General features: G+C 41.5%; 1 protein-coding gene across 1 annotated transcript in view; it reads left to right on the top strand.

The window, feature by feature from the left end:
* LOC311041235 (uncharacterized protein) overlaps positions 1 to 10,417 on the top strand; it is a 254,350-nt gene extending 243,933 nt beyond the window's left edge. Inside the window, exon 19 of the mRNA XM_084086139.1 lies at positions 10,360 to 10,417. The gene's annotated coding sequence lies outside the window, so the exon portion shown is untranslated. The remainder of the gene's footprint in view (positions 1 to 10,359) is intronic.
* Positions 10,418 to 13,900: the final 3,483 nt, after the last annotated feature.

Raw genomic sequence — 13,900 nt, 5'->3', positions numbered from 1 at the left:
ACACTGCTCTAGATCAGTTGTTCTCAACGTTTTCAGGCCGTGACTCCCCAAAATAATCAAATTTGAACTGGGGACCCCTCAAAATAATCATATTTGAACTGGGGACCCCCCAAAATAATCATATTTGAACTGGGGATCCCCCACCCTGACAAGCACTTGGAATGTAGTTGAGGCATTATTTAGTTTTACTTGTATGGAGTTACATTTGTGTCTTTATTAACCAAACAAAAGAAAAAGATTTGAGAGAGAAAAAATATAAACAGAGCAAAACAAATATTTGAATGAAAAGTAATTAAAACGCCAACCAAAAAAGATATATTTGCAAGCAAAAAAATATATATAAACAAAGCAAAAAATATTTTTGAAAGAAAGCAAATTAAAACTTTAATCAAAAAAATATATTTGCAAGCAAAAACAAAAAGGATTTGAAAGAAAATAAAATACATATGAGAACAAAACTTTTAAAACTCAAGAGTAAAAAAATAAGGAAAAACTTTTTTAACTACATAAAACAAAATACTTAGTAAAATGTATGTGTAATAAAATGTGTGTAAAAATGATTTGAATGTTTTTTTTTACTCTTTGTGAATGAAAGATTTTTTTCGGATTCAAAAGCCTTCTCTCTCTCAAAACTCTATCTCTTTGGTCTCGATTCTTTTTTTCTCTCTCTTGGATTTTTTTGTGTGAGGGGTTAAAGTTCAGAAGGCGGGTCCTACGCTGATAGATGTGAGACACCTCTCCATTGGTCACTCGGAGTCTGAGTGACAGCTTGACAACTTCCTTAACCTCCCCCCTCCCCCGGCCAACAACAACATTCTACTCCTGTCCAGTACATTTCTCCAGCTGTGGCAGATTTTTGTGCTGCGACACTTTGGCAGATAGTCAGTGCGTAAGTATTTTAACTTCCCTCCTTTTAACCTTTTCACATATTAGGCCTATGGTGACTTTATTTAATTGAATTATATAAGATAGTAATTTAAAATACATAATTGTGACGTTAGTTCATGCTCTTATTGTGATGTGCTGCAATTATTTTAGCGTTGTTTGATGCAACTATTATCATTGAGTAAATGAAAAGTGCAGCTCAGTGTGCTAGGCTCTCAACTACGACGCATCCAAACAGGTACATTCTGACGTTTGCGTAACTGTTTATATATTGACATAATTGTTGTTCTGGGAACCCAAATGAGTATGAAACTAAAGCCAGGGGTCTTCAACGCTTTTCAGGCCAAGGACCCCCTAGCTCAGAGAGAGATGAAGCAGGGCCCCAATACATAGTGTATAAAATTAAGATTAAATTTGTTCATATATTTCATAGATAGCTTCATAGACTTGTTTGACAGACACTGTCATGGTGGATTCATGTTAATGTGTATTTTCAGACATTTAACCACTTCAGCCCTCAAATACTTAGTATTTGAGGGCTGAACTACTTTTCAAGACCTTTCACTCTGTACTTGGTCTGCTCTTTTTTTCCCAATACACCAAACATCTTTCCAAAAAATAGCAGATCTACAAGCTTGTAGTGCGAGGCGCTGTGAGCTTGTAGATCTGCTATTTTTGGCTAAAGTTCTCTTCAGTAGTAGGGAGGGATGCTAGGTTACGGTGACGGACCCCCTGTTGAAGACCCCTGACTTAAGCATTCGTAAGCCTAAACTCACCCTATTTTGTCTCACCACACCGACGTGCTACTGTACACGGTACAGTAAAAGGGGAAACCACACCCAGTGTTGTGCCTGAACGCGTTCAATGAACGATCGTTCATGAACTCGTTCATATTTTGGGCGAACGTGAACTGAACGTACTGTATATCCGATAGATGAACGTTATCGTCAATGCGTTCATTCTGGCGTTTGTGAACGTCGTTCTCTCTTCGTTCAACTTCGTTCAAGAGTGTCCCAAATTTCCATGGTTACATCGGTTTGTCATGTTGCATTTCATCCTATTCTGTGTTTCCGAGGCGTCTTGAACGCACCATCAGTCAAAAAAGAGAAAAGCAAGGCTGTGTCTAACATTCATATGCGCACTGCTCAGCAGCGCGGAGTCCGAGTAGCACAGACAGTTACGGCCACTCGGCCAGGGCGAAGAGCTGACACTTTATCCGCTCTGCGAAGCTCATTTCCCGGCCACAAGCATTTGGAAGTTGACTTGTGTCTCTTCCAAAGTATCGGTGTTGTTTACTTGGCTTCACTGCCGACAAAATTAACTTGAAACTGGGCTGAATTAATAAGTAAACGCCGCGGAACGGCGAAATGTGTTTGGGATCATGTCACAACAACAACAACGTGGCTGATGCGTCGTAGCACCGTAGCCTAACAGCCGACTTTAGGACGGTAGCCCCGGCCCCCGAACCTCTGAATGACCGTCAAATTGTAGTCTGGACGTCCGACCCGACTTTATTTTGGCATTAAAAGTGGACTTCTGCACCTGGCTTTTGATGTTAACAGTGTCATACACTCACTTTGACAAGCCCCCAGCCCGTCCCCAAGATGAATGAAAATAGCTGATCTACAAGCTCACTGTGTTGCACTGTGACCTGTTGTGAGCTTGTAGATCGGCTATTTTCCAATAGCCAAAACTTAAATAGGGCTGAACTGATTCATGTATTTGTAAAATCTACAAAGTAACTAGTAACTCAAGTTTTGAAATAATTAAAAATAAGTACAATATTTGCCTCTGAGATGTAGAGTAGAAGTAAGTAAGTACTGAAAACTGCTAATACTCTAAAAGTAAAAGTACCTCAAAATTGTGCTTAAGTACAGTACTTGAATAAATGTGCTTAGTTACTTTACACCACTGGAAATAATAAATATAGGGTGCTTTGTGTATGTACACCAGAGAGGATATAATGTATAAGAAAATTAAATAAATAACATTGGTTTTATAATGTATTGGATAAATAATAAAAGTATAGTAATAATAATAAATAATATATTTGGATGCATCCTGCTCCATATACAATACAATGCACTGCTTTTCAGTCATCATTGAAGTTTGAGCCAATACAAAATATGCGATTAATATGCGATTAATCGCACGATTAACTACACAAATCATGCGATTAATCGCGATTCAAAATTTTAATCGCCTGACAGCACTAATATATATTGAAAAAAAAGAACGAAAAAGAACTGAACTAGTTCATTTTTTGAACCATGAACTTTAGTTCAAAATTTTGAATTATGAACTGAACTTTGAACTGGTTCATTTTAAAATTTGTGAACTGAACTTTGAACTAGTTCATATTTTAAGTGAACTTTTCCAGCACTGACCACACCAATGTCCTAATTGACCGAAATGATAGTAAGGATAATTTGTTCACATTCACATACATTTGGTCACCATGTGGTCATTGCGGGACAAAAGAGACAAAATATTAAGTTGTTTTCCAGTGTTGTCCTGCGTTTGTGTGACTTGAACAATAAGAACAAATCAATGTTAAATCCAATCGATAACTGCAGAGTGGCGACAGTCTCTTTGAATGAGTGCATCTGCCAATTGTAAAAAAGTAGCATTGTTCTTCATAAATAGCCAATATTATTTAATAAAGACGGAATGCACTTGCCCATCGGGCAACCTGAAGGCAAACTCCATTTGCCTGAACGTTTTATTAACTTGCCACGGGCAGTCGGGCAACCGTTAGTGTCAACCCCTGCTTGTGTTTGCCTTACTTACTGTGAATCACTCTTAAGAGCGTCTGCTAAATGCCTAAATTGTAATTGTACATTTTAAAATGGCTGTCATAAAATTTGATGTCTGTTATTCTTTTCCTTTTGTAAGGGCTCTTGTCCTACACATGCGCACTAAACACATACCAATGCTGCAACAGCTTCATGAAGGCCTTGAGGTTTACGACCTCATCAAGAGATGGCCAATGGAGTGTTGCAGTATGTTTGTTGTTGGGGAAGATGACATGGTATGTTCAAGTGGATATTTTTTGTCTCTGCAGGCCGAAAGGCGTGTGTGTGTGTGTGTGTGTGTGTGTGTGCGTGCATGCATGTGTGGTTCCGTCTGTGGACAGCTAATCTCTGGCACCGTTGGCTGGATCGCAGCCAACTGTGCACGCACTCCCTGGATGGCAGAGCCGAACCTCTGCCCCAATTTTTTCACATGGGCCACAGTGTTTATATTACTCCTCCAAATTGCCAAGTGGTATTTTCATTGTTGGATCAAACTGTTGGGCTGTAATACTCTTTTGTTTTCTTAGGTGGACGTGCATTACATTGTTTCACACCTGGTCCCAGAAATGTCTCCACAAGGCTCGGCAAATCATGTGGAGGAGTCGAAGATCTTGGATAACTTCCAATATCTTTTACTTGAGGGTAGGTAAAACCTTCCATAAGATATTTTGGTATTGGCTTAGGTCCTAAGCTAAGTCCAAGAAGTTTGGGAACCACTGGTGTAGGATCTCCTATACCTTAGGAGATCCTACACCAGTGGTTCCCAAACTTCTTGAGCTCAGGTCACCCGTGTAAATAAACTTTTCATCCACGGCACCCCTGAATTACATTGTTACTTTACAGCACCTTACATTTATGTCACATTATGGTATGTATTATTTAAATCCTCCCCCCTAAATTAGTTTGTCACAAGGAAAACTGAGAGAATATCTGTTTCCATTATAGGACACATTGCAAATAACATTATACTTGACGTTTAACCACTTGAACCCTAGCATTCCTATTCTGAGGGGAACATTCACCAAAAATAGCAGATCTACAAGCTCACAACGCGTTGTGAGCTTGTAGATTGCTAATTTTGGTGAAGAGATTACGCACCAAGTACGGTGCACCTCAACTCCGTTTTATTAAGTGCAGAGGTTCTAAGTGTTAAACTGAAGTGATATTGATACATTCCAAACATTATCAAAGTATTTTGCGGCACCCCTGGACTTGGACCTGGGCGTCACGGCACCCACTTTGAGAAACCCTGTCCTACACTCATACAGCACATACTATGCCCAGATTTTAACCAATTTTAGAATCAGAATAATCTTTGTCACAATGATCTTTATTGTCACATCACAGGTTTACAGGTGTAAAACAATGGGTCAAATGTGTTTTTGTGCAAGCTCCGTAGTTTTTTGTTTGTTTTCATAAAGGAAAAAGAAGTGGAGCCACAACCGGGTACAGGGCAAGCAATGTTCTCAAGTGATCGTAGTGTATCTTGTCAGTAGCACAACACAATTTCATTATCTGGATATCGGACTGTCAGACAAATAATACAGTTTCCAATCATAATCATATTTGGTCCGTTGTGTATTTTATTGGTGATTCTTGTGAATGAGTTGTTTAAGCTTTGAAACTTGTTACTTCAGATGTTGATTCTGATCTCTTGTCCTTTCTAAGATGTACAACCAGAAGATGCGGCTGAAGAAGAGAGACCCTCTGTGCCCATGGTGATGCAATGGCTGACTGGGCAGGGACACAGGCATTTGCTGGTGTCGGAGAGAAAGAAAATCAAAATAGTTGACCACAACTGTCTAGTCCACAGGCCACACTGTGTGTTATCCAATTGTTAGTGCTTGTAACACTTCCAACAAGCCCACCTTGAAGATTACGAGTCTTTTAAGACCAACTTGCTGTCTGACATTAACGGTGCAAGCTTTGACAGAGTGTAACTTGTAAATAACTGTACATTGTCACTTTTTTACTCCATTCCATTGTCAATTTTTACTTGTGTTAAGGATACAAACTTAAAAGTGAACTTGGACGATTATGAACCTAAATTGCACTGTCCTGATGTGAGGACATCATATACTATGACATTTGGATGACATCACAGCAGGAGGGGGTACATTGTTTAAAAATGTCAGCTGTGGTGTAGAAATGAAATGCAAAGAACACCCTCTTCATTTTTATAGTGTTCCAGGTCCAATTGTGTCTGCTTATTTATTTGTGTCATCACTTCCAATTTCACTTCTGTATCTTGACTGAGGTTTCTATCTTGATTGGATAAAATTGGCATCCCAACTTGAGAATGCATTTTCTGTTAGAGAGCCGGAGAGACATGTTACTGAACCCTCTAAAGCAATGAGTACGATCAGAATCTAGAGCTATTTAACACTTAATTTAACGAAAGAAAATCACTTACCCTCCCTAACTTTTGAAATGTTTGCACCTTTCAAGGGCACTGGCAGTGTGACACTGACAGTGTAACTGTTTAAAAAAATAAATCTTTAAAATCTTTTTCACTGAAAATGTAGTTGTATGAATACATGGTGTATGAATACATGGTGAATTGCTATCTGTTAATTTGACCTTCAAATGCAGTTTATGCTAATTATAGGAAAGTCAATGTTGGATAAATACATTTCTGCTCAACTTAGGCCTTGTCTGTGTATACTGAAATGCTGGTTGAGAATGCAAAAACAAAAAGTGCTTCTGCATACTAAGTTAGAACTGCATTTTAGGATTTAAGGTATTGTTGGCAGGTTGAAAATATGCATGTGGCATTTAAAGCTACAGTCCCAAATAATCTGTACTATTACCTTTTTAATTCAATGGGGCAAATGAAATCCAACCCAAGTCTACCAACAGGTTTCCCTAGGGTATGCGTTTCAGTGAGTGAGTCAGTAGTCTCTTGATGGGTATGTGGGTCCCTCACCTCTGCTCTTGTGATGCTGCCAGCGTAATTCAATAGCCTCACAGAAAACTATACCTTACCTTAACCTGACACTAACTAACCTATCATAAACAAGTGACCCGCAGTGGATGATGGATCATAAAGTAAGCGCACAATCAGACTAAACGTTTCCAAAGCAGTCTATCTGGAATGGGCCTGGCCAGTAGGCCAGTCACTTCATAATGTAGCTTTATTTTATAACTTCAAGGGTTCCCAAACGTTTCAGGCTGTGACTCCCTAAAATAATCATATTTGAACTGGGGACCCCCCAAAATAATCATACTTGAACTGGGGACCACCCACCCTGACAAGCACTTGAAATTGTGGGAATTACATTTAGTTTTACTCGGTTCCACAGATAAATATTGTGAAAATAGCCAAACTACAAGCGCACTGCGCACAATGCCTTCAAAAGGTAATTAAGTAATTAAATTGTCACTTAAAAATGTGTTACCCTGTATACACTTGGTATGTATAGGTTGGTTTGTTTACTGTTGAGAGAGAAAACTATGTTGCCCATTAAGCTAATCTGGGGACCCCCTCTGAGGGTCCCGATCCCAAGTTTGGGAACCACTGGCCTACTATAACAATAACAACAATACAACAATTTTAAATACAGATCACAAACTGTAAGTAGAACAGAAACCTAACATTAGGGAATCATCTGAATTGCTAATAGCCTAAAATGCTCAATAGTGTAGCGCTCAGAGTTGGGATGGAGCTCTGACCTCAGTCCCAGAGGACAACAATGGAAAATATAGCTGCAAGCAGCAATAAGCGGTTTCGAGAATAAGAGAGAGAGAGAGAGAGAGAGAGAGAGAGAGAGAGAGAGAGAGAGAGAGAGAGAGGAGAGAGAGAGAGAGAGAGAGAGAGTGGCAGACAGACACTGACAGACTGGCAGACTGGCAGGGTGGCAGACTGGCAGACTGGCAGAGTGGCAGACTGGACAGTGACAGAGTGACAGACAGACAGTGACAGAGTGGCAGACAGACACTGACAGACTGGCAGACTGTGACAGACTGGCAGACTGTGACAGACTGGCAGACTGGCAGACTGGCAGACTGGCAGACTGTGACAGAGTGGCAGACTGGCAGACTGTGACAGAGTGGCAGACTGGCAGACTGTGACAGACTGGCAGACTGGCAGACTGTGACAGAGTGGCAGACTGGCAGACTGTGACAGAGTGGCAGACTGTGACAGACTGTGGCAGACTGGCAGACTGGCAGACAGACAGACAGACTGTGGCAGACTGGCAGACTGGCAGACAGACAGACAGACAGTGACAGAGTGGCAGACTGGCAGACTGGCAGACTGTGACAGACTGGCAGACTGTGACAGAGTGGCAGACTGGCAGACTGTGACAGAGTGGCAGACTGGCAGACTGTGACAGACTGGCAGACTGGCAGACTGTGACAGAGTGGCAGACTGGCAGACTGTGGCAGACTGGCAGACTGTGACAGAGTGGCAGACTGTGACAGAGTGGCAGACTGGCAGACTGGCAGACTGTGACAGAGTGGCAGACTGGCAGACTTTGACAGAGTGGCAAACTGGCAGACAGACAGACTGTGACAGAGTGGCAGACTGGCAGACAGACAGACAGACAGTGACAGAGTGGCAGACTGGCAGACTTGCAGACTGTGACAGAGTGGCAGACTGGCAGACAGACAGACTGTGGCAGACTGGCAGAGTGGCAGACAGACAGACAGACAGACAGACAGACAGACAGACAGACAGACAGACAGACAGACAGACAGACAGACAGACAGTGACAGAGTGGCAGACTGGCAGACTGTGACAGAGTGGCAGACTGGCATACTGTGACAGAGTGGCAGAGTGGCAGACTGGCAGACTGTGACAGAGTGGCAGACTGGCAGACTGTGACAGAGTGGCAGACAGACAGACAGACAGACAGACTGTGACAGAGTGGCAGACTGGCAGACAGACAGACAGTGACAGAGTGGCAGACTGGCAGACTGGCAGACAGACAGACTGTGGCAGACTGGCAGACAGACAGACAGTGACAGAGTGGCAGACTGGCAGACAGACAGACTGTGACAGAGTGGCAGACTGGCAGACAGACAGACAGACAGACAGACAGACAGACAGACAGACAGACAGACAGACAGACAGACAGACAGTGACAGAGTGGCAGACTGGCAGACTGGCAGACAGACAGACAGTGACAGAGTGGCAGACTGGCAGACAGACAGACTGTGACAGAGTGGCAGACTGGCAGACAGACAGACAGTGACAGAGTGGCAGACAGACAGACAGACAGACAGACAGACAGACAGACAGTGACAGAGTGGCAGACTGGCAGACAGAGAGACAGTGACAGAGTGGCAGACTGGCAGACTGGCAGACAGTGACAGAGTGGCAGACAGACAGACAGACAGACAGACAGACAGACAGACAGACAGACAGACAGACAGACAGTGACAGAGTGGCAGACTGACAGACTGGCAGACAGTGACAGAGTGGCAGACAGACAGTGACAGAGTGAGAGAGAGGCAGACAGACAGACAGACAGACAGACAGACAGACAGACAGACAGACAGGCTACCAGGAGTATGTTTGTAACAAAGTAAGAATTCCAAATAATGATCACCTCAATGCATTGTTGGGGACAGGGATCAAACCAGCGACCTATGGATTCACAGGCTGCCTCTCTTCTTATTGAACTAGAAATATAGCCTCCCTGATGGTGTCTGTTGATATCTATAGGTTTTTCAGTCCGTTATGAACCAAGCCTCTGTTTTGCTAACTACTCTAGATTACTGGTTGACAAATATTTAGCAATAAAGTTTTGTTTTGTGTTCTTGGAATGGAAAGTAGTGAAAATAGTTGATCTACAAGCTGACAATGTGTTGCTATCTGAAAAGTTGTGAGATTGTAGATTGGCTATTTTCACAAGAAAGTATGTTGTACATAAAAAAAACAACTAATCTCAAAAAAGCATTTCATGTTATTGTTTAAAAGTTGCACATGTCTGAATTAACAGGGTCATGTTTTGTACAATGCAATTTAAATGTAAACTGTGACGAGTGGGGTTTGAACCATGGACCTCTGGCACATGAGACTAACAGTGTATTGATCAAGCTATTCAATCCACAGCCTTAGTGAGAAAGAGAGGCAGTGAGAGAGCGCGAGAGAAGAAGTGAACATGCATCAAATTGCACATGTCTGAATTAACAGGGTCATGTTTTGTACAATGCAATTTAAATGTAAACTGTGACGAGTGGGGTTTGAACCATGGACCTCTGGCACATGAGACTAACAGTGTATTGATCAAGCTATTCAATCCACAGCCTTAGTCAGTGAAAAAGGAGAATCCAACAAAACAAAACAAAAGAGGGAATGAAGTACGTCATACATTGAAAATAACTACTCTAAATAAGCATTTCATTTATCAATTGCATGTTTATTCATTGATACAATCATGTTGTGTATAATGCAATTGAGTTGAAGTCTGCATGACGTGGGATTTGAACCGGCAACTCAGTGGTATCAAGGCAGATGATTAAGCCATTGGGCCAACAGACCCGAACTAGTGAACAGGGAGTTCACACACATGACAGAGAGAGAGAGGCAGAGAGAGAGAGAGAGAGAGGCAGAGAGAGAGAGAGAGAGAGAGAGAGAGAGAGAGAGAGAGAGAGAGGCAGAGAGAGAGAGAGAGAGAGAGAGAGAGAGAGAGAGAGAGAGAGAGAGAGAGAGAGAGAGAGAGAGAGAGAATAGATTGAAGAGAAAGAGAGAGAGAGAGAGAGAGAGAGAGAGAGAGAGAGAGAGAGAGAGAGACATGGAAACGGAATACATTGAAGAGAGAGAGAGAGAAAGACAAACCCTCACTAACCCTAACCTCAGTAAAACAACGCCTAAGCCTATCCTCAAGAAACACTATGTGTAAACCCAAGAATGCCAAATCATGATCCCCTCAATACATTGTCAGGGACAGGGATCGTACCAGCGACCCACAGACTCACAGGCTGCCTCTCTTCTCAATGAGCTAGATATATGGCCTCCTTGACAGTGTCTGTTGACATCTATAATTATTTTCGTCCATTATGAACCAAGCCTCTGTGTCCTAAACTACTCTAGATAACTGGTTCACAAACCATTTAGCAATAAAGATGTTTTTTGTCTCCGGGTTAGGGTTAGGGTTAGGGTGAACGAACTAGTGAAAGTTGCCGATCTACAAGCTGTTGTTTGATTGTAGATCGGCTATTTTCAGAAAGAAGTATGTGAAATTGCAAAAACAAACTCTCTCAAATAAGCATTTCAGGTTATCTTTAAAAATTGCATATGCATTAATTGACAAAATCATGTTGTGTGCAACGCAATTTAAAGGAAATCTGCATCAAGTGAGGTTTGAACTGGTAACCTTGGGGTTGAGAGGCACAGATGTAAGCTAGAAGTCATTGGACCAACAGACCTGACCTGGTGAAATAAGAGAGAGAGAGAGAGAGAGAGAGAGAGAGAGAGAGAGAGAGAGAGAGAGAGAGAGAGAGAGAGAGAGAGAGAGAGAGAGAGAGAGAGAGAGAGAGAGAGATGGAAAAAGAATAGATTGAAGAAAGAGAGAGATGGAAACGGAATAGATTGAAGAGAGAGATAGATGGAAACGGAATGGATTGAAGAGAGAGAGAGATGGAAACGGAATGGATTGATTGGCCATCTCAACCTATTGCCATTAACAGGAATCGAACCCTCAACCTTCGGATTCACAGGCTGCAACACTACCTATTGTGCTATAGCTTTGTCCAGGCTGAAGTTGTCTGTTGTAGATAATTAACTCTTGCCTTCTGTCATGAACCAAGCCCCTGTTTCACTAACACTAAGATCACTCGTTCAAAAACCATTTACCAATAGAGAAATTGTATGTCTCCTCGGAACCGAAACCAGTGAAAGCAGCCAATCTACAAGCTCAGAAACACGTTGCTATCTGAAAAGTTTTGAGATTGTAGATCGGCTATTTTCAGAATGAAGTATGTCATACATTGCAAAAACATGGGGTTGAACTAGTGACCACCGGACTCATAGGCTGCCTTTCTTCTCATTGAGCTAGAGATATGATAGCCCTCGTGGTGTCTGTTGATATATATAACTCTTTCCGTCCCTGACGGACCAGGCCTCTGTTTTGTTAACTACTCTAGATCACTGCTTCCCTAGAAAGAAGCAATGATAAGTAATATGCACAATAAGCCATAGAAACATAGAAGACTGAACTTGAGAGAAAGAAGACCATGCAATTAACAAATGAGCATTTTAAACCCTCACTAACCATAACCTCAGTAAAACAACGCTTAAGCCTATCCTCAAGACTATGTGTAAACCCAAGAATGCCAAATCATGATCATCTCAATACATTGTCAGGGACAGGGATCGTACCAGTGACCCACGGACTCACAGACTGTCTCTCTTCTCATTGAGCTATGTCCTCCCTGATAGTGTCTGTTTTTTTGTCTCCTCAGAACGAACTAGTGAAAGTAGCCGATCTACAAGCTGTTGTTAGATTGTAGATCGGCTATTTTCACAATGAAGTATGTCATACATTGAAAAAACGTACTCTCTCAAATAAGCATTTCAGGTTCTTTAACAATTACACGTGTATTAATTGACACAATCATATTGTCTGCAATGCAACTTTAATGAAGTCTGCATTAAGTGAGGCTTGAACTGGTGACCTTCAGGTTGTGGGGCACACATTTAAGCGAGAAGCCAACAACAGACAAGAACCTGTGAAAAGGGAGTTCAAACACATGACACACTTTCATGCAAATTGCTCAGAAATCCTGGATTTAAATGTTTTTCAAACTGCTCAAAATTGCAGACAATCTAAGGGCAGAGCTTACTGGTCAAAGTGATACATGTGTTCCTCATGAGTCAAAGCACATGTGTAAGCAGGTTTAACGGCTGTCGGCCAAACGAGGCATGACTTTTGCCTGTTTAAAGTTTGCATTTTCAAAAAATTGCTATAGCGCCCCCCTTTGACCTATTGGAGTAAGATTGGTTTCAGTGATACTTGGAAGGACCCTCTACAATATTGCAAAGTGTCAAACAAATGTGAGTCTGCATGTATGTGTTAGGGGCAGATGAATAATTGTCATAAAACTGCAATTTTCATTGGCTTATAAAAGCTTAACGTTTTCACTTATGGAAAATTCGCTTGCTCACGTCTGTCGGCATTGGTCCAAAGTTCATGTGTATACAGTTTCGTACAGATTGCTCAATCTGTACGAAGGAAGAGTCTTTTTTACTGCTTTTCATAGAATTCGAAATGGTGGGAGATCTAAAGGTCAGAGGTCAAATGTCAGAGTGTGAAAGTTGTTAGGCATGAGGAGACGCATGTGTGCATCGAAGTTTCATGGCTGTGGGTCAAACAGGGCATGAGTTGTACCTGTTCAAAGTTGGCATATTTCAATTGAGTGCTACAGCGCCACCCTTTGGCCAATGGTTGTGAGTTTCGGGTTTTCGCCGTTTGGCATAGCCCTCTACCATATTGCCGAATTTCATAAAAAGTGACCACGCGGTTAGGCCAGAACTGCCAAAAGCGGCGGAAGAATAGTGAAAGCCTAGTATTCCAAGAAAGGCTTCGAGCCTGATGGCCTCGAAACCTTAACAAGCCTTTGTGTGTTATCCTTATAACAATCATTGTAAAAATCGTACCTCTGTATCCTACTGTTAATAAAGTATTCCATCAATCTGTTTACTCAAACTGTTTACTGTACATATATTTTTGTTTTGTTTTTATGATGTTTTGCATAATAGTGTACATACTGTCTGTCATAAATGTCTCTATGAATTCAGTAGGAAGGACCCTAATGGAAACAAGTCATAGGCTTTCTTGGGTTTAAATCCTCTTAGCTGACCTTGCATTAAACTGTACTTTCATGTTTTTTTGTTTTTTTTTGGCAAACTGCTAATATTTCAATCAATCAAAAAACTGTGATGGCCGTAACACACCTCCATCCCTGCATTCAACAAACTACATAAGGAAGGGAGGCGCTGTCACTCAGACTCCGAGTGACCAATGGAGAGGTGTCTTACATCTTTTCAGCGTAGGACACGCCTTCTGAACTTCAACCCCTCACACAAAAAAATCCGAGAGAGAGAAAAAAAGAATCGAGACCAAAGACTTAGGTTTTGAGAGAGAAGACGTTTTGCAATCAGAAAAAAAAACTTTCATTGGCAAACAAGGAAAAAAAACATTAAAAACATTTTATTTTGCACAACACATTTTATTACCCAAACATTTTACTAAGTATTTTGTTTTATGTAGTTT

Source organism: Gymnoscopelus microlampas (assembly GCF_963454915.1).
Source record: "Gymnoscopelus microlampas genome assembly, contig: SCAFFOLD_31, whole genome shotgun sequence".
NCBI classification, from domain to species: Eukaryota; Metazoa; Chordata; class Actinopteri; order Myctophiformes; family Myctophidae; genus Gymnoscopelus; species Gymnoscopelus microlampas.
Note: the sequence above shows the minus strand (reverse complement) of the source record. Positions and strands in the feature narration are given on the sequence as shown.